General features: G+C 43.5%; 1 protein-coding gene across 3 annotated transcripts in view; it reads left to right on the forward strand.

Moving 5' to 3' along the window:
* Positions 1–2928: 2928 nt before the first annotated feature.
* LOC110504245 (intersectin-2) overlaps positions 2929–16680 on the forward strand; it is a 105641-nt gene continuing 91889 nt past the window's right edge. For 2 of the 3 annotated variants that reach the window (XM_036962231.2, XM_036962233.2), the window contains exon 1: positions 2929–3148. The gene's annotated coding sequence lies outside the window, so the exon portion shown is untranslated. The remainder of the gene's footprint in view (positions 3149–16680) is intronic. The other variant, XM_036962232.2, reaches the window with a different exon arrangement.

Below are 16680 nucleotides of genomic sequence, written 5' to 3' on the forward strand. Positions count from 1 at the left end.
GATAATTGAGAATTTCAATAAGCATTTTTATACAGCTGGCCATGCTTTCCACCTGGCTACCCCTACCCCGGTCAACAGCCCTGCACCCCCCACTTAAATTTTCATCATAGGTACACTTCAACTATGACAGACAAAATGAGAAAAACAATCACACTGTACACACAAATACTTATTTTCCACCATAATTTGCAAATAAATTCATAAAAAATCCTACAATGTGATTTTCTGGATTTTTTTTCTAATTTTGTCTGTCATAGTTGAAGTGTACCTATGATGAAAATTACAGGCCTCTCTCATCTTTGTAAGTGGGAGAACTTGCACAATTGGTGGCTGACTAAATACTATTTTGCCCCACTGTAGAAGGCCTACACGTAGAGAGACAGAGGGGTGCTGTTTTACTCGCTCTGATGCTTTCTCCTGTGAGGTACGTTCTGCCTCTTGTGAATTGAAGGAAAATTATGAAACACAAAGACACGAAAGATAAATAATTTCATGTCCATGAATAAACACAACTGATGATAATAGGGCAAAATATTTGCTAGCTAGCTAATCAACAACTGTAAAGATGTATTTAAGAGTCAAGTGCTCATTATGCATCTTTGTATTCAATAAACGTTGGGGATGAAATATAGTTTACGCCATAGTTGCGCACCAGTCGGATTTGTTGCTAAACAACCAACCCGTCCATAGAGGGAAGTTGGAAGGCTACCGCATCAATTCTTTCGACAACAGCTGAGTGGCCACTCCACCAGACCGACTCTGGTCTTCCAACATGGCGCCTGGTGCAGTTGCTAGGTGATTTGTGATGTAACTGCAAGACTTCTTTAGGCAGTACAATTTAAAATGTATCAAAGAACTGATGGGGCAACTTCCAGGGGTGAGCTGAGCCATGTGGCTGGGTGTGTGCGGCTGGCTTGGGAAGTCAGTATGTCCGTAGGCATAAATCTTGGATCAGCTTACCCTCTGGCAGTACAACCACAGAGATCCTATTAAATTACTATGCCATGTTTCCTAATCACACAAAATTGAATTGAATTGTCTTTGGGGAACAAATAGACTATCTAACCTTCTGTCACAGTTTACCAAATGCGAACTGAAAATATGGTTTTAGCTCAGTGTACACAAATGGGTTAGGGTTAGGGTCATGCTTCCACTGAATATTATGTCAACATTTGTCCTTTTTGTGTGATTAGTTCATGTCTTGCAAATTTCAGAAACATATCATGTGTTGGGCTAATATGTTGGATAGATGACAAAAGAGGTCACAGAAGATGGAAATGCATAAAGTTTCCCACTTATTCTGAATTCATCAGCTTCATCATCAGGGGGGGGGGGGGGGGGGGGGTTTAAAGGTCAAATCATGATGCCAGTGATCTTGAGTTCGGAAACTCGGAGCTCTAGGAAGATGCCAGAGTTTCCGACTTGGAATTCTGAGTTGGATGACCATTCAAAACTATTTTTCCCCAGTCGGAACTAGCTTTTTTCTTCTGAGTTCCCAGTTGTTTTGAACTTACTAAAGTCAGAAGTTGGAGATTTCAGAGTTCCCAGTTCATTTGAACACAGCAATAAAGCAATCAGATGCCCAACGGTGCAGTTGATGATGTGGCACCCAACCATTAGTTGATGCATGCAATGTCTTAGGAGGGGTATACGACCAATTACTGACCGCAAAACTGTGGGAGTGACATTTTTGGAGAAAGTGAATCCCTGCCTTTTGACTGACCCACATTTAGTCTCAGGCTGGGTGAAAAATACATTGTTTACTGTTAAATCAGTGAAGGTTGCTGGATTTAGACTTGTGATCATTTTCCACGTTTCTTCCACCCAGAGGGAGCAGGTGCTTCACATCACACGTCTTGGGACAAGACCTGTGACTTTACTTGGGACAAGACCTGTGACTTGCTTTACTCTCCAGAGCAGGGCACCTTTTAAAAGGAGTGATTTTTTGGGGGTGGGGTTAAGTGTTGAGGTAGAGCAACTGAAATAGAGGATTCCCTGTGTCTGTGACTCCCGTTGTTTGGTGCGACACAGGCCCGGTGGAGAGCGTGTTGAAACTGAGAAGACACGGTCTATCCTTTTGAGTTTTGAAGCGGAGTCTTTAACTGGCAATGTCATGTTAGTATATGTCAGTTATCCCTTGAGAGCTTTTGTGCCGAACCCACTAAGGTGTTTTAGATGCCAAGCTTATGGTCATGATGTAGCAGTGTATAGGATGGAGATTCCAGGATGTGAGAATTGTGCAGGAGGGCATGGGACAAACAAATGTGTCGTATCGGGGGGATATGTTGCTGGGGATCAGAAGTTCCCTGTGCAATAGAGACAGTTTGAGGTTGTCAGAGTTTAACAGAAAATGCCATATGCTGGGGTGAGTAGTAGTGAGTAGTAGTCCTAGGCCAATACATAGAGATACAAATTTGTGCTCCAGTAAGTTTGGTTTCTTATCATTAATTTCCATGGTTATCACCTGTACTGCATAAATGGAATGCAAAGAATAGATGTTGTGTTGACAGCTGCAGAGAAGTAGCTGGTTCAAATCCAGGCAACATCACATCTGGCTGTGATTGGGAGTCCCATAGGGCAGCGCACAATTGGCCTAGCTTCGTCCGGGTTGGGCTGGGGTAGGCAGTCATTGTAAATAAGTATTTGATCTTAACTGACTTGCCTAGTTAAATAAAGGTTCAATTAAAAAACATAAAAAAGTACTTGGGTGTACAAGGTTTTACTGCAGAAGAGTAACAAGGTGTAATTGTTGCTACAATTTTAAATGATGATTCCTTTAAATGTTTGTATCAACGAATGTAACGCGATCGACCACTCACTCCCGCACAGTAGGTGGTTGCATGCACAAACAAATGTGCGAACGCTACAATACCGAAGAAGAAGATTGTCTAATCAGCTGGATAACTCCATGCGCGCTCCCCTCCTCCCAGTCAAACTTCGCCGTGCCCGCGCACCGGCGACCCGCCTGTCATCCATGTTGTCTATGTGATCAAGCTGTCAGCTACCTGTCCGGTTTATTAAACTACACATTACTCTCGGAATTACACCATTCTGCCATTACGAGAAGGCTGCATAACGCCAGGGAGACCTTGTCGGGGCTATTTAGATTTTTTACTGCGGACAGAAAATAAGATAAAGTTGATGAGAGGTAAGCGACCCCAAAACCGCCTTTCCCAGCGAGCCCATGTTATTTTGTTTGGGAAGATATTGCTTGCGAAAACATTGAGCTACTGCCCTTCCTTAAATAAAATATTGATTTAATGTACTTAGATGTACTTGGATTTTCTTTTTTTGCACTTGAAACATGGATTTTTTTTTGTGTGCCTTCCTCACACGAACTTGTTTGAAGTTGTTCGAACTAAAAGATAGCTAAAATGACAAAGCAGACATTGCTATCTAGATAGCCAATAATTAGCATGTTGTGTTTAAAACCGTATCTCATGCACAAAACTCAAACCAAACACGTTTGAGCAGGTTGCAAATGTGTGTCTCTTGCTTGAGACAAGTGATCCGAGACTTCCACAGTAGACAGCTAGGTGTCAGTTTTAGATTTGATAGCAGCACTACAACATAGCACCATGCAAAGTGGTTCTGATACTATTGACACTGTTAGCCTACATTGTAAATAAACTAAACTAAACCTCCACTTGAACGGTTGTTTTGTGTCTGTCTGGTGTTGTCCATGGATCTACATACCCAGGGACTTCACAGCAATTTCAATCATTATCATCTGGTCATTCCAAACAGTATAAAGATCTTACCGTATAAAGCATCGTGCCTGTTTACTTTTTGTTTTATGTCAGCAAACTTTGGTGATGTAACATCCCATCCCCCAGACAGGCTGCTGCTGTTGATAGTGGAGTGGACATGGTATTAGATTTGTTATCTTCTATTAGGCCTGCATTCATTTGGGTAGCGCTGAATGATCCAGACTCACCTGTACATAGTAGGTGGTGAAGGTTGAACTCATGGTGGATTATTTAACACTCAGACTGCATTGCACACAACTTGCTTTGTTTTCCATAACTTGAGGGCCATCGAATAGGGATCAACAACAGAGCTAGTGAGGATTGGTGATAAACAGAGCTGTGATGGGGACATGGATAAACAGAGCTGTGATGGGGACAGGGATAAACAGAGCTGTGATGGGGACAGGGATAAATAGAGCTGTGATGGGGACAGGGATAAATAGAGCTGTGATGGGGACAGGGATAAATAGAGCTGTGATGGGGGACAGGGATAAACAGAGCTGTGATGGGGACAGGGATAAACAGAGCTGTGATGGGGATAAACAGAGCTGTGATGGGGACATGGATAAACAGAGCTGTGATGGGGACAGGGATAAACAGAGCTGTGATGGGGACATGGATAAACAGAGCTGTGATGGGGACAGGGATAAACAGAGCTGTGATGGGGACATGGATAAACAGAGCTGTGATGGGGACAGGGATAAACAGAGCTGTGATGGGGATAAACCGAGCTGTGATGGGGACAGGGATAAATAGAGCTGTGTTAGGGGACAGGGATAAACAGAGCTGTGTTAGGGGACAGGGATAAACAGAGCTGTGATGGGGACAGGGATAAATAGAGCTGTGTTAGGGGACAGGGATAAACAGAGCTGTGATGGGGGACAGGGATAAACAGAGCTGTGATGGGGACAGGGATAAACAGAGCTGTGTTAGGGGACAGGGATAAACAGAGCTGTGTTAGGGGACAGGGATAAACAGAGCTGTGATGGGGACAGGGATAAATAGAGCTGTGTTAGGGGACAGGGATAAATAGAGCTGTGTTAGGGGACAGGGATAAATAGAGCTGTGATGGGGACAGGGATAAACAGAGCTGTGATGGGGGACAGGGATAAACAGAGCTGTGTTAGGGGACATGGATAAACAGAGCTGTGATGGGGACAGGGATAAACAGAGCTGTGATGGGGACAGGGATAAACAGAGCTGTGGTGGGGACAGGGATAAATAGAGCTGTGGTGGGGACAGAGATAAATAGAGCTGTGATGGGGACAGGGATAAACAGAGCTGTGATGGAGACAGGGATAAATAGAGCTGTGATGGGGACAGGGATAAACAGAGCTGTGATGGGGACAGAGATAAATAGAGCTGTGATGGGGATAAACAGAGCTGTGATGGGGACAGGGATAAACAGAGCTGTGATGGGGACAGGGATAAACAGAGCTGTGATGGGGACAGGGATAAACAGAGCTGTGATGGGGACAGGGATAAATAGAGCTGTGATGGGGACAGGGATAAAATGAGCTGTGATGGGGACAGGGATAAACAGAGCTGTGATGGGGACAGGGATAAACAGAGCTGTGATGGGGGACAGGGATAAACAGAGCTGTGATGGGGACAGGGATAAACAGAGCTGTGATGGGGGACAGGGATAAACAGAGCTGTGATGGGGACAGGGATAAACAGAGCTGTGATGGGGACAGAGATAAACAGAGCTGTGATGGGGACATGGATAAATAGAGCTGTGTTAGGGGACATGGATAAACAGAGCTGTGATGGGGGACAGGGATAAATAGAGCTGTGTTAGGGGACATGGATAAACAGAGCTGTGTTAGGGGACAGGGATAAACAGAGCTGTGATGGGGACATGGATAAATAGAGCTGTGTTAGGGGACATGGATAAACAGAGCTGTGATGGGGACAGGGATAAACAGAGCTGTGATGGGGGACAGGGATAAACAGAGCTGTGATGGGGGACAGGGATAAACAGAGCTGTGATGGGGGACAGGGATAAACAGAGCTGTGTTGGGGGACAGGGATAAACAGAGCTGTGTTGGGGGACAGGGATAAACAGAGCTGTGATGGGGGACAGGGATAAACTGCTGGGACAGGGGACATGGATAAACAGCTGGGACAGGGGACATGGATAAACAGAGCTGTGATGGGGACATGGATAAATAGAGCTGTGTTAGGGGACAGGGATAAACAGAGCTGTGTTAGGGGACAGGGATAAACAGAGCTGTGATGGGGACAGGGATAAACAGAGCTGTGATGGGGGACAGGGATAAACAGAGCTGTGTTAGGGGACAGGGATAAATAGAGCTGTGTTAGGGGACAGGGATAAACAGAGCTGTGTTAGGGGACAGGGATAAATAGAGCTGTGATTGGGACAGGGATAAATAGTGCTGTGTTAGGGGACAGGGATAAATAGAGCTGTGTTAGGGGACAGGGATAAACAGAGCTGTGTTAGGGGACAGGGATAAACAGAGCTGTGATGGGGATAAACAGAGCTGTGATGGGGACAGGGATAAACAGAGCTGTGATGGGGATAAACAGAGCTGTGATGGGGACAGGGATAAGCAGAGCTGTGATGGGGGACAGGGATAAACAGAGCTGTGATGGGGACAGGGATAAACAGAGCTGTGATAGGGACATGGATAAATAGAGCTGTGTTAGGGGACATGGATAAACAGAGCTGTGATGGGGACATGGATAAATAGAGCTGTGTTAGGGGACATGGATAAACAGAGCTGTGATGGGGGACATGGATAAATAGAGCTGTGATGGGGACAGGGATAAACAGAGCTGTGATGGGGACAGGGATAAACAGAGCTGTGACGGGGGACAGGGATAAACTGCTGGGACAGGGGACATGGATAAACAGCTGGGACAGGGATAAACAGAGCTGTGTTAGGGGACATGGATAAACAGAGCTGTGTTAGGGGACAGGGATAAATAGAGCTGTGATGGGGGACAGGGATAAACAGAGCTGTGTTAGGGGACAGGGATAAACAGAGCGGTGTTAGGGGACAGGGATAAACAGAGCTGTGATGGGGACAGGGATAAACAGAGCGGTGTTAGGGGACATGGATAAACAGAGCGGTGTTAGGGGACATGGATAAACAGAGCTGTGTTAGGGGACAGGGATAAACAGAGCTGTGATGGGGACAGGGATAAATAGAGCTGTGTTAGGGGACAGGGATAAACAGAGCTGTGTTAGGGGACAGGGATAAACAGAGCTGTGTTAGGGGACATGGATAAATAGAGCTGTGTTAAGGGACATGGATAAATAGAGCTGTGTTAGGGGACAGGGATAAACAGAGCTGTGTTAGGGGACAGGGATAAACAGAGCTGTGACGGGGGACAGGGATAAACTGCTGGGACAGGGGACATGGATAAACAGCTGGGACAGGGGACAGGGATAAACAGAGCTGTGTTAGGGGACAGGGATAAACAGAGCTGTGTTAGGGGACAGGGATAAACAGAGCTGTGTTAGGGGACATGGATAAATAGAGCTGTGTTAAGGGACATGGATAAATAGAGCTGTGTTATGGGACAGGGATAAACAGAGCTGTGATGGGGACATGGATAAATAGAGCTGTGTTAGGGGACAGGGATAAACAGAGCTGTGATATTGAAAATATCTAAATTGGTCAGTCCAAAATGACTTTTTAATGACCTGTTAGCAAGTCGTTTACAGTTTCTATTCCTTTTCGTTTTCCATACGGATCAATGTGTCTGTGAATTCCTAAAAGCTATCCATGGATTGTTCCAGAAGGTTGTGTTTTTAGGGAGTAATACTGGTTGTTGTAGAATACGTTTCATATTCTTCCATGTTTTTTAATAGTGATGTTAACTATGAATTTGTTAATGTTCTTAGCTTTATCCTTTTGGAAATAGACAGGTAAGAATATTCTGGGGAAGAGCTCATCTTCAATATGTTCCCATTGTTTTGTCTTTAGTGCATTGAACTATATGTCACAAGTAGAAGCCCTGGAATAGTGAGTTGATACACTTCCAAGTCTGGAAGGTTGAAACCACCCTCAGACTACGGGAGATGTAAAACCTTCCTTTTTATTCTGAGTTTTATTGGCCCATATAAAGACTTACGACCGAGTCTACTTTTGTTTAAAGGAACGTCTTCAGTGAGGTGATTGGTATTTACTGAAATTAAATACTGTACTGAACTCTACTCCTCTCTACTGTTCTGTACTCTACTGTACTTTACTGAACTCTACTCCTCTACTGTTCTGTACTCTACTCTACTGTACTTTACTGAACTCTACTCCTCTACTGTTCTGTACTCTACTGTACTTTACTGAACTCTACTCCTCTACTGTTCTGTACTATACTATACTGTACTCTACTCCTCTCTACTGTACTGTACTGTACTGTACTGAACTCTACTCCTCTCTACTGTTCTGTTCTGTTCTGTACTGAACTCTACTCCTCTCTACTGTACTGTACTGTACTGAACTCTACTCCTCTCTACTGTACTGCACTGTACTGTACTGAACTCTACTGTACTGTACTTTACTGTACTCTACTGTACTGAACTCTACTGTACTGTACTGTACTGTACTTTAAAGGAACGTCTTCAGTGAGGTGATTGGTATTTACTGAAATTAAATACTGTACTGAACTCTACTCCTCTCTACTGTTCTGTACTCTACTGTACTTTACTGAACTCTACTCCTCTACTGTTCTGTACTCTACTCTACTGTACTTTACTGAACTCTACTCCTCTACTGTTCTGTACTCTACTGTACTTTACTGAACTCTACTCCTCTACTGTTCTGTACTATACTGTACTGTACTCTACTCCTCTCTACTGTACTGTACTGTACTGTACTGAACTCTACTCCTCTCTACTGTTCTGTTCTGTTCTGTACTGAACTCTACTCCTCTCTACTGTACTGTACTGTACTGTACTGAACTCTACTCCTCTCTACTGTACTGTACTGTACTGTACTGAACTCTACTGTACTGTACTTTACTGTACTCTACTGTACTGAACTCTACTGTACTGTACTTTACTGTACTCTACTGTACTGAACTCTACTGTACTGTACTTTACTGAACTCTACTCCTCTCTACCGCTCTGTTCTGTTCTGTACTTTACTGAACTCTACTCCTCTCTACCGCTCTGTTCTGTACTGTACTTTACTGAACTCTACTCCTCTCTACCGCTCTGTTCTGTTCTGTACTGTACTGAACTCTACTCCTCTCTACTGTTCTGTTCTGTTCTGTACTGTACTGAACTCTACTCCTCTCTACTGTTCTGTACTGTACTTTACTGTACTCTACTCCTCTCTACTGTTCTGTACTTTACTGAACTCTACTGTACTGAACTCTACTGTACTGTACTTTACTGAACTCTACTCCTCTCTACCGCTCTGTTCTGTTCTGTACTTTACTGAACTCTACTCCTCTCTACCGCTCTGTTCTGTACTGTACTTTACTGAACTCTACTCCTCTCTACCGCTCTGTTCTGTTCTGTACTGAACTCTACTCCTCTCTACTGTTCTGTTCTGTTCTGTACTGTACTGAACTCTACTCCTCTCTACTGTTCTGTTCTGTACTGTACTTTACTGAACTCTACTCCTCTCTACCGCTCTGTTCTGTTCTGTACTTTACTGAACTCTACTCCTCTCTACCGCTCTGTTCTGTACTGTACTGAACTCTACTCCTCTCTACTGTACTGTGCTGTACTGTACTGAACTCTACTCCTCTCTACTGTTCTGTTCTGTACTGTACTGAACTCTACTCCTCTCTACTGTTCTGTTCTGTACTGTACTGAACTCTACTCCTCTCTACCGCTCTGTTCTGTTCTGTACTGTACTGAACTCTACTCCTCTCTACTGTTCTGTTCTGTACTGTACTGAACTCTACTCCTCTCTACTGTACTGTGCTGTACTGTACTGAACTCTACTCCTCTCTACTGTTCTGTTCTGTTCTGTACTTTACTGAACTCTACTCCTCTCTACCGCTCTGTTCTGTTCTGTACTTTACTGAACTCTACTCCTCTCTACCGCTCTGTTCTGTACTGTACTTTACTGAACTCTACTCCTCTCTACCGCTCTGTTCTGTACTGTACTGTACTGAACTCTACTCCTCTCTACTGTTCTGTTCTGTTCTGTACTTTACTGAACTCTACTCCTCTCTACCGCTCTGTTCTGTACTGTACTTTACTGAACTCTACTCCTCTCTACCGCTCTGTTCTGTTCTGTTCTGTACTGTACTGAACTCTACTCCTCTCTACTGTTCTGTTCTGTTCTGTACTTTACTGAACTCTACTCCTCTCTACTGTTCTGTTCTGTACTGTACTGAACTCTACTCCTCTCTACTGTTCTGTTCTGTTCTGTACTGAACTCTACTCCTCTCTACTGTTCTGTTCTGTACTGTACTTTACTGAACTCTACTCCTCTCTACCGCTCTGTTCTGTTCTGTACTGTACTGAACTCTACTCCTCTCTACTGTTCTGTTCTGTTCTGTACTTTACTGAACTCTACTCCTCTCTACTGTTCTGTTCTGTACTGTACTGAACTCTACTCCTCTCTACTGTTCTGTTCTGTTCTGTACTGAACTCTACTCCTCTCTACTGTTCTGTTCTGTACTGTACTTTACTGAACTCTACTCCTCTCTACCGCTCTGTTCTGTTCTGTACTTTACTGAACTCTACTCCTCTCTACCGCTCTGTTCTGTTCTGTACTGTACTGAACTCTACTCCTCTCTACTGTTCTGTTCTGTTCTGTACTGTACTGAACTCTACTCCTCTCTACTGTTCTGTTATGTACTGTACTTTACTGAACTCTACTCCTCTCTACTGTACTGAACTCTACTGTACTGTACTGAACTCTACTCCTCTCTACTGTTCTGTTCTGTTCTGTACTGAACTCTACTCCTCTCTACTGTTCTGTTCTGTTCTGTACTGTACTGAACTCTACTCCTCTCTACTGTACTGAACTCTACTGTACTGTACTGAACTCTACTCCTCTCTACTGTTCTGTTCTGTACTGTACTGAACTCTACTCCTCTCTACTGTTCTGTTCTGTACTGTACTGAACTCTACTCCTCTCTACTGTTCTGTTCTGTTCTGTACTTTACTGAACTCTACTCCTCTCTACCGCTCTGTTCTGTTCTGTACTGTACTGTACTGTACTGAACTCTACTCCTCTCTACCGCTCTGTTCTGTACTGTACTTTACTGAACTCTACTCCTCTCTACTGTTCTGTTCTGTACTTTACTGAACTCTACTCCTCTCTACTGTTCTGTACTGTACTTTACTGAACTCTACTCCTCTCTACTGTTCTGTTCTGTACTTTACTGAACTCTACTCCTCTCTACCGCTCTGTTCTGTTCTGTACTGTACTGAACTCTACTCCTCTCTACTGTTCTGTTCTGTACTGTACTGAACTCTACTCCTCTCTACTGTACTGTGCTGTACTGTACTGAACTCTACTCCTCTCTACTGTTCTGTTCTGTACTTTACTGAACTCTACTCCTCTCTACCGCTCTGTTCTGTTCTGTACTTTACTGAACTCTACTCCTCTCTACCGCTCTGTTCTGTACTGTACTTTACTGTACTCTACTCCTCTCTACCCCTCTGTTCTGTACTGTACTGTACTGAACTCTACTCCTCTCTACTGTTCTGTTCTGTACTGTACTTTACTGAACTCTACTCCTCTCTACCGCTCTGTTCTGTTCTGTACTGTACTGAACTCTACTCCTCTCTACTGTTCTGTTCTGTTCTGTACTGTACTGAACTCTACTCCTCTCTACTGTTCTGTACTGTACTTTACTGTACTCTACTCCTCTCTACTGTTCTGTACTTTACTGAACTCTACTGTACTGAACTCTACTGTACTGTACTTTACTGAACTCTACTCCTCTCTACCGCTCTGTTCTGTTCTGTACTTTACTGAACTCTACTCCTCTCTACCGCTCTGTTCTGTACTGTACTTTACTGAACTCTACTCCTCTCTACCGCTCTGTTCTGTTCTGTACTGAACTCTACTCCTCTCTACTGTTCTGTTCTGTTCTGTACTGTACTGAACTCTACTCCTCTCTACTGTTCTGTTCTGTACTGTACTTTACTGAACTCTACTCCTCTCTACCGCTCTGTTCTGTTCTGTACTTTACTGAACTCTACTCCTCTCTACCGCTCTGTTCTGTACTGTACTGAACTCTACTCCTCTCTACTGTACTGTGCTGTACTGTACTGAACTCTACTCCTCTCTACTGTTCTGTTCTGTACTGTACTGAACTCTACTCCTCTCTACTGTTCTGTTCTGTACTGTACTGAACTCTACTCCTCTCTACCGCTCTGTTCTGTTCTGTACTGTACTGAACTCTACTCCTCTCTACTGTTCTGTTCTGTACTGTACTGAACTCTACTCCTCTCTACTGTACTGTGCTGTACTGTACTGAACTCTACTCCTCTCTACTGTTCTGTTCTGTTCTGTACTTTACTGAACTCTACTCCTCTCTACCGCTCTGTTCTGTTCTGTACTTTACTGAACTCTACTCCTCTCTACCGCTCTGTTCTGTACTGTACTTTACTGAACTCTACTCCTCTCTACCGCTCTGTTCTGTACTGTACTGTACTGAACTCTACTCCTCTCTACTGTTCTGTTCTGTTCTGTACTTTACTGAACTCTACTCCTCTCTACCGCTCTGTTCTGTACTGTACTTTACTGAACTCTACTCCTCTCTACCGCTCTGTTCTGTTCTGTTCTGTACTGTACTGAACTCTACTCCTCTCTACTGTTCTGTTCTGTTCTGTACTTTACTGAACTCTACTCCTCTCTACTGTTCTGTACTGTACTGAACTCTACTCCTCTCTACTGTTCTGTTCTGTTCTGTACTGAACTCTACTCCTCTCTACTGTTCTGTTCTGTACTGTACTTTACTGAACTCTACTCCTCTCTACCGCTCTGTTCTGTTCTGTACTTTACTGAACTCTACTCCTCTCTACCGCTCTGTTCTGTTCTGTACTGTACTGAACTCTACTCCTCTCTACTGTTCTGTTCTGTTCTGTACTGTACTGAACTCTACTCCTCTCTACTGTTCTGTTATGTACTGTACTTTACTGAACTCTACTCCTCTCTACTGTACTGAACTCTACTGTACTGTACTGAACTCTACTCCTCTCTACTGTTCTGTTCTGTTCTGTACTGAACTCTACTCCTCTCTACTGTTCTGTTCTGTTCTGTACTGTACTGAACTCTACTCCTCTCTACTGTACTGAACTCTACTGTACTGTACTGAACTCTACTCCTCTCTACTGTTCTGTTCTGTACTGTACTGAACTCTACTCCTCTCTACTGTTCTGTTCTGTACTGTACTGAACTCTACTCCTCTCTACTGTTCTGTTCTGTTCTGTACTTTACTGAACTCTACTCCTCTCTACCGCTCTGTTCTGTTCTGTACTGTACTGTACTGTACTGAACTCTACTCCTCTCTACCGCTCTGTTCTGTACTGTACTTTACTGAACTCTACTCCTCTCTACTGTTCTGTTCTGTACTTTACTGAACTCTACTCCTCTCTACTGTTCTGTACTGTACTTTACTGAACTCTACTCCTCTCTACTGTTCTGTTCTGTACTTTACTGAACTCTACTCCTCTCTACCGCTCTGTTCTGTTCTGTACTGTACTGAACTCTACTCCTCTCTACTGTTCTGTTCTGTACTGTACTGAACTCTACTCCTCTCTACTGTACTGTGCTGTACTGTACTGAACTCTACTCCTCTCTACTGTTCTGTTCTGTTCTGTACTTTACTGAACTCTACTCCTCTCTACCGCTCTGTTCTGTTCTGTACTTTACTGAACTCTACTCCTCTCTACCGCTCTGTTCTGTACTGTACTTTACTGAACTCTACTCCTCTCTACCGCTCTGTTCTGTACTGTACTGTACTGAACTCTACTCCTCTCTACTGTTCTGTTCTGTTCTGTACTTTACTGAACTCTACTCCTCTCTACTGTTCTGTTCTGTACTGTACTGAACTCTACTCCTCTCTACTGTTCTGTTCTGTTCTGTACTGAACTCTACTCCTCTCTACTGTTCTGTTCTGTACTGTACTTTACTGAACTCTACTCCTCTCTACCGCTCTGTTCTGTTCTGTACTGTACTGAACTCTACTCCTCTCTACTGTTCTGTTCTGTTCTGTACTGTACTGAACTCTACTCCTCTCTACTGTTCTGTTCTGTACTGTACTTTACTGAACTCTACTCCTCTCTACTGTACTGAACTCTACTGTACTGTACTGAACTCTACTCCTCTCTACTGTTCTGTTCTGTTCTGTACTGAACTCTACTCCTCTCTACTGTTCTGTTCTGTTCTGTACTGTACTGAACTCTACTCCTCTCTACTGTACTGAACTCTACTGTACTGTACTGAACTCTACTCCTCTCTACTGTTCTGTTCTGTACTGTACTGAACTCTACTCCTCTCTACTGTTCTGTTCTGTACTGTACTGAACTCTACTCCTCTCTACTGTTATGTTCTGTTCTGTACTTTACTGAACTCTACTCCTCTCTACCGCTCTGTTCTGTTCTGTACTGTACTGTACTGTACTGAACTCTACTCCTCTCTACCGCTCTGTTCTGTACTGTACTTTACTGAACTCTACTCCTCTCTACTGTTCTGTTCTGTACTTTACTGAACTCTACTCCTCTCTACTGTTCTGTACTGTACTTTACTGAACTCTACTCCTCTCTACTGTTCTGTTCTGTACTTTACTGAACTCTACTCCTCTCTACCGCTCTGTTCTGTTCTGTACTGTACTGAACTCTACTCCTCTCTACTGTACTGTTCTGTTCTGTACTGTACTGAACTCTACTCCTCTCTACTGTTCTGTTCTGTACTTTACTGAACTCTACTCCTCTCTACTGTTCTGTACTGTACTGTACTGAACTCTACTCCTCTCTACTGTTCTGTTCTGTACTGTACTGAACTCTACTCCTCTCTACTGTACTGTTCTGTTCTGTACTGTACTGAACTCTACTCCTCTCTACTGTTCTGTTCTGTACTTTACTGAACTCTACTCCTCTCTACTGTTCTGTACTGTACTGTACTGAACTCTACTCCTCTCTACTGTTCTGTTCTGTTCTGTACTTTACTGAACTCTACTCCTCTCTACTGTTCTGTTCTGTTCTGTACTGTACTGAACTCTACTCCTCTCTACTGTTCTGTTCTGTTCTGTACTTTACTGAACTCTACTCCTCTCTACCGCTCTGTTCTGTACTGTACTTTACTGAACTCTACTCCTCTCTACTGTTCTGTTCTGTACTGTACTGAACTCTACTCCTCTCTACTGTTCTGTACTTTACTGAACTCTACTCCTCTCTACTGTTCTGTTCTGTACTGTACTGAACTCTACTCCTCTCTACTGTTCTGTTCTGTACTTTACTGTACTTTACTGAACTCTACTCCTCTCTACCGCTCTGTTCTGTACTGTACTTTACTGAACTCTACTCCTCTCTACTGTTCTGTTCTGTACTGTACTGAACTCTACTCCTCTCTACTGTTCTGTTCTGTTCTGTACTTTACTGAACTCTACTCCTCTCTACCGCTCTGTTCTGTTCTGTACTGTACTGAACTCTACTCCTCTCTACTGTTCTGTTCTGTACTGTACTTTACTGAACTCTACTCCTCTCTACCGCTCTGTTCTGTACTGTACTTTACTGAACTCTACTCCTCTCTACTGTTCTGTTCTGTACTGTACTGAACTCTACTCCTCTCTACTGTTCTGTTCTGTTCTGTACTGTACTGAACTCTACTCCTCTCTACTGTTCTGTTCTGTACTGTGCTGTACTGTACTGAACTCTACTCCTCTCTACTGTTCTGTTCTGTTCTGTACTTTACTGAACTCTACTCCTCTCTACCGCTCTGTTCTGTACTGTACTTTACTGAACTCTACTCCTCTCTACTGTTCTGTTCTGTACTGTACTGAACTCTACTCCTCTCTACTGTTCTGTACTGTACTGTACTTTACTGAACTCTACTCCTCTCTACTGTTCTGTTCTGTACTGTACTGAACTCTACTCCTCTCTACTGTTCTGTACTGTACTGTACTGAACTCTACTCCTCTCTACTGTTCTGTTCTGTTCTGTACTTTACTGAACTCTACTCCTCTCTACTGTTCTGTTCTGTACTGTACTGAACTCTACTCCTCTCTACTGTTCTGTTCTGTTCTGTACTTTACTGAACTCTACTCCTCTCTACTGTTCTGTTCTGTTCTGTACTGTACTGTACTGTACTGAACTCTACTCCTCTCTACTGTTCTGTTCTGTTCTGTACTTTACTGAACTCTACTCCTCTCTACTGTTCTGTTCTGTACTGTACTGAACTCTACTCCTCTCTACTGTTCTGTTCTGTACTTTACTGAACTCTACTCCTCTCTACTGTTCTGTTCTGTACTTTACTGAACTCTACTCCTCTCTACTGTTCTGTTCTGTACTTTACTGAACTCTACTCCTCTCTACTGTTCTGTTCTGTACTGTACTGAACTCTACTCCTCTCTACTGTTCTGTTCTGTTCTGTACTGTACTGAACTCTACTCCTCTCTACTGTTCTGTTCTGTACTTTACTGAACTCTACTCCTCTCTACTGTACTGAACTCTACTGTACTGAACTCTACTCCTCTCTACTGTTCTGTACTGTACTGAACTCTACTGTACTGTACTGAACTCTACTCCTCTCTACTGTGCTGTACTGTACTGTACTGAACTCTACTCCTCTCTACTGTACTGTACTGAACTCTACTCCTCTCTACTGTACTGTACTGTACTGTACTGAACTCTACTCCTCTCTACTGTACTGTACTGTACTCTACTCCTCTTTACTGTACTGTACTGTACTGTACTCCTCTCTACTGTTCTGTACTGTACTGTACTCTACTCCTCTCTACTGTACTGTACTGTACTGAACTCTAC

Source organism: Oncorhynchus mykiss, chromosome 25, assembly GCF_057628025.1.
Source record: "Oncorhynchus mykiss isolate SJ-2025 chromosome 25, ASM5762802v1, whole genome shotgun sequence".
Taxonomy (NCBI): domain Eukaryota; kingdom Metazoa; phylum Chordata; class Actinopteri; order Salmoniformes; family Salmonidae; genus Oncorhynchus; species Oncorhynchus mykiss.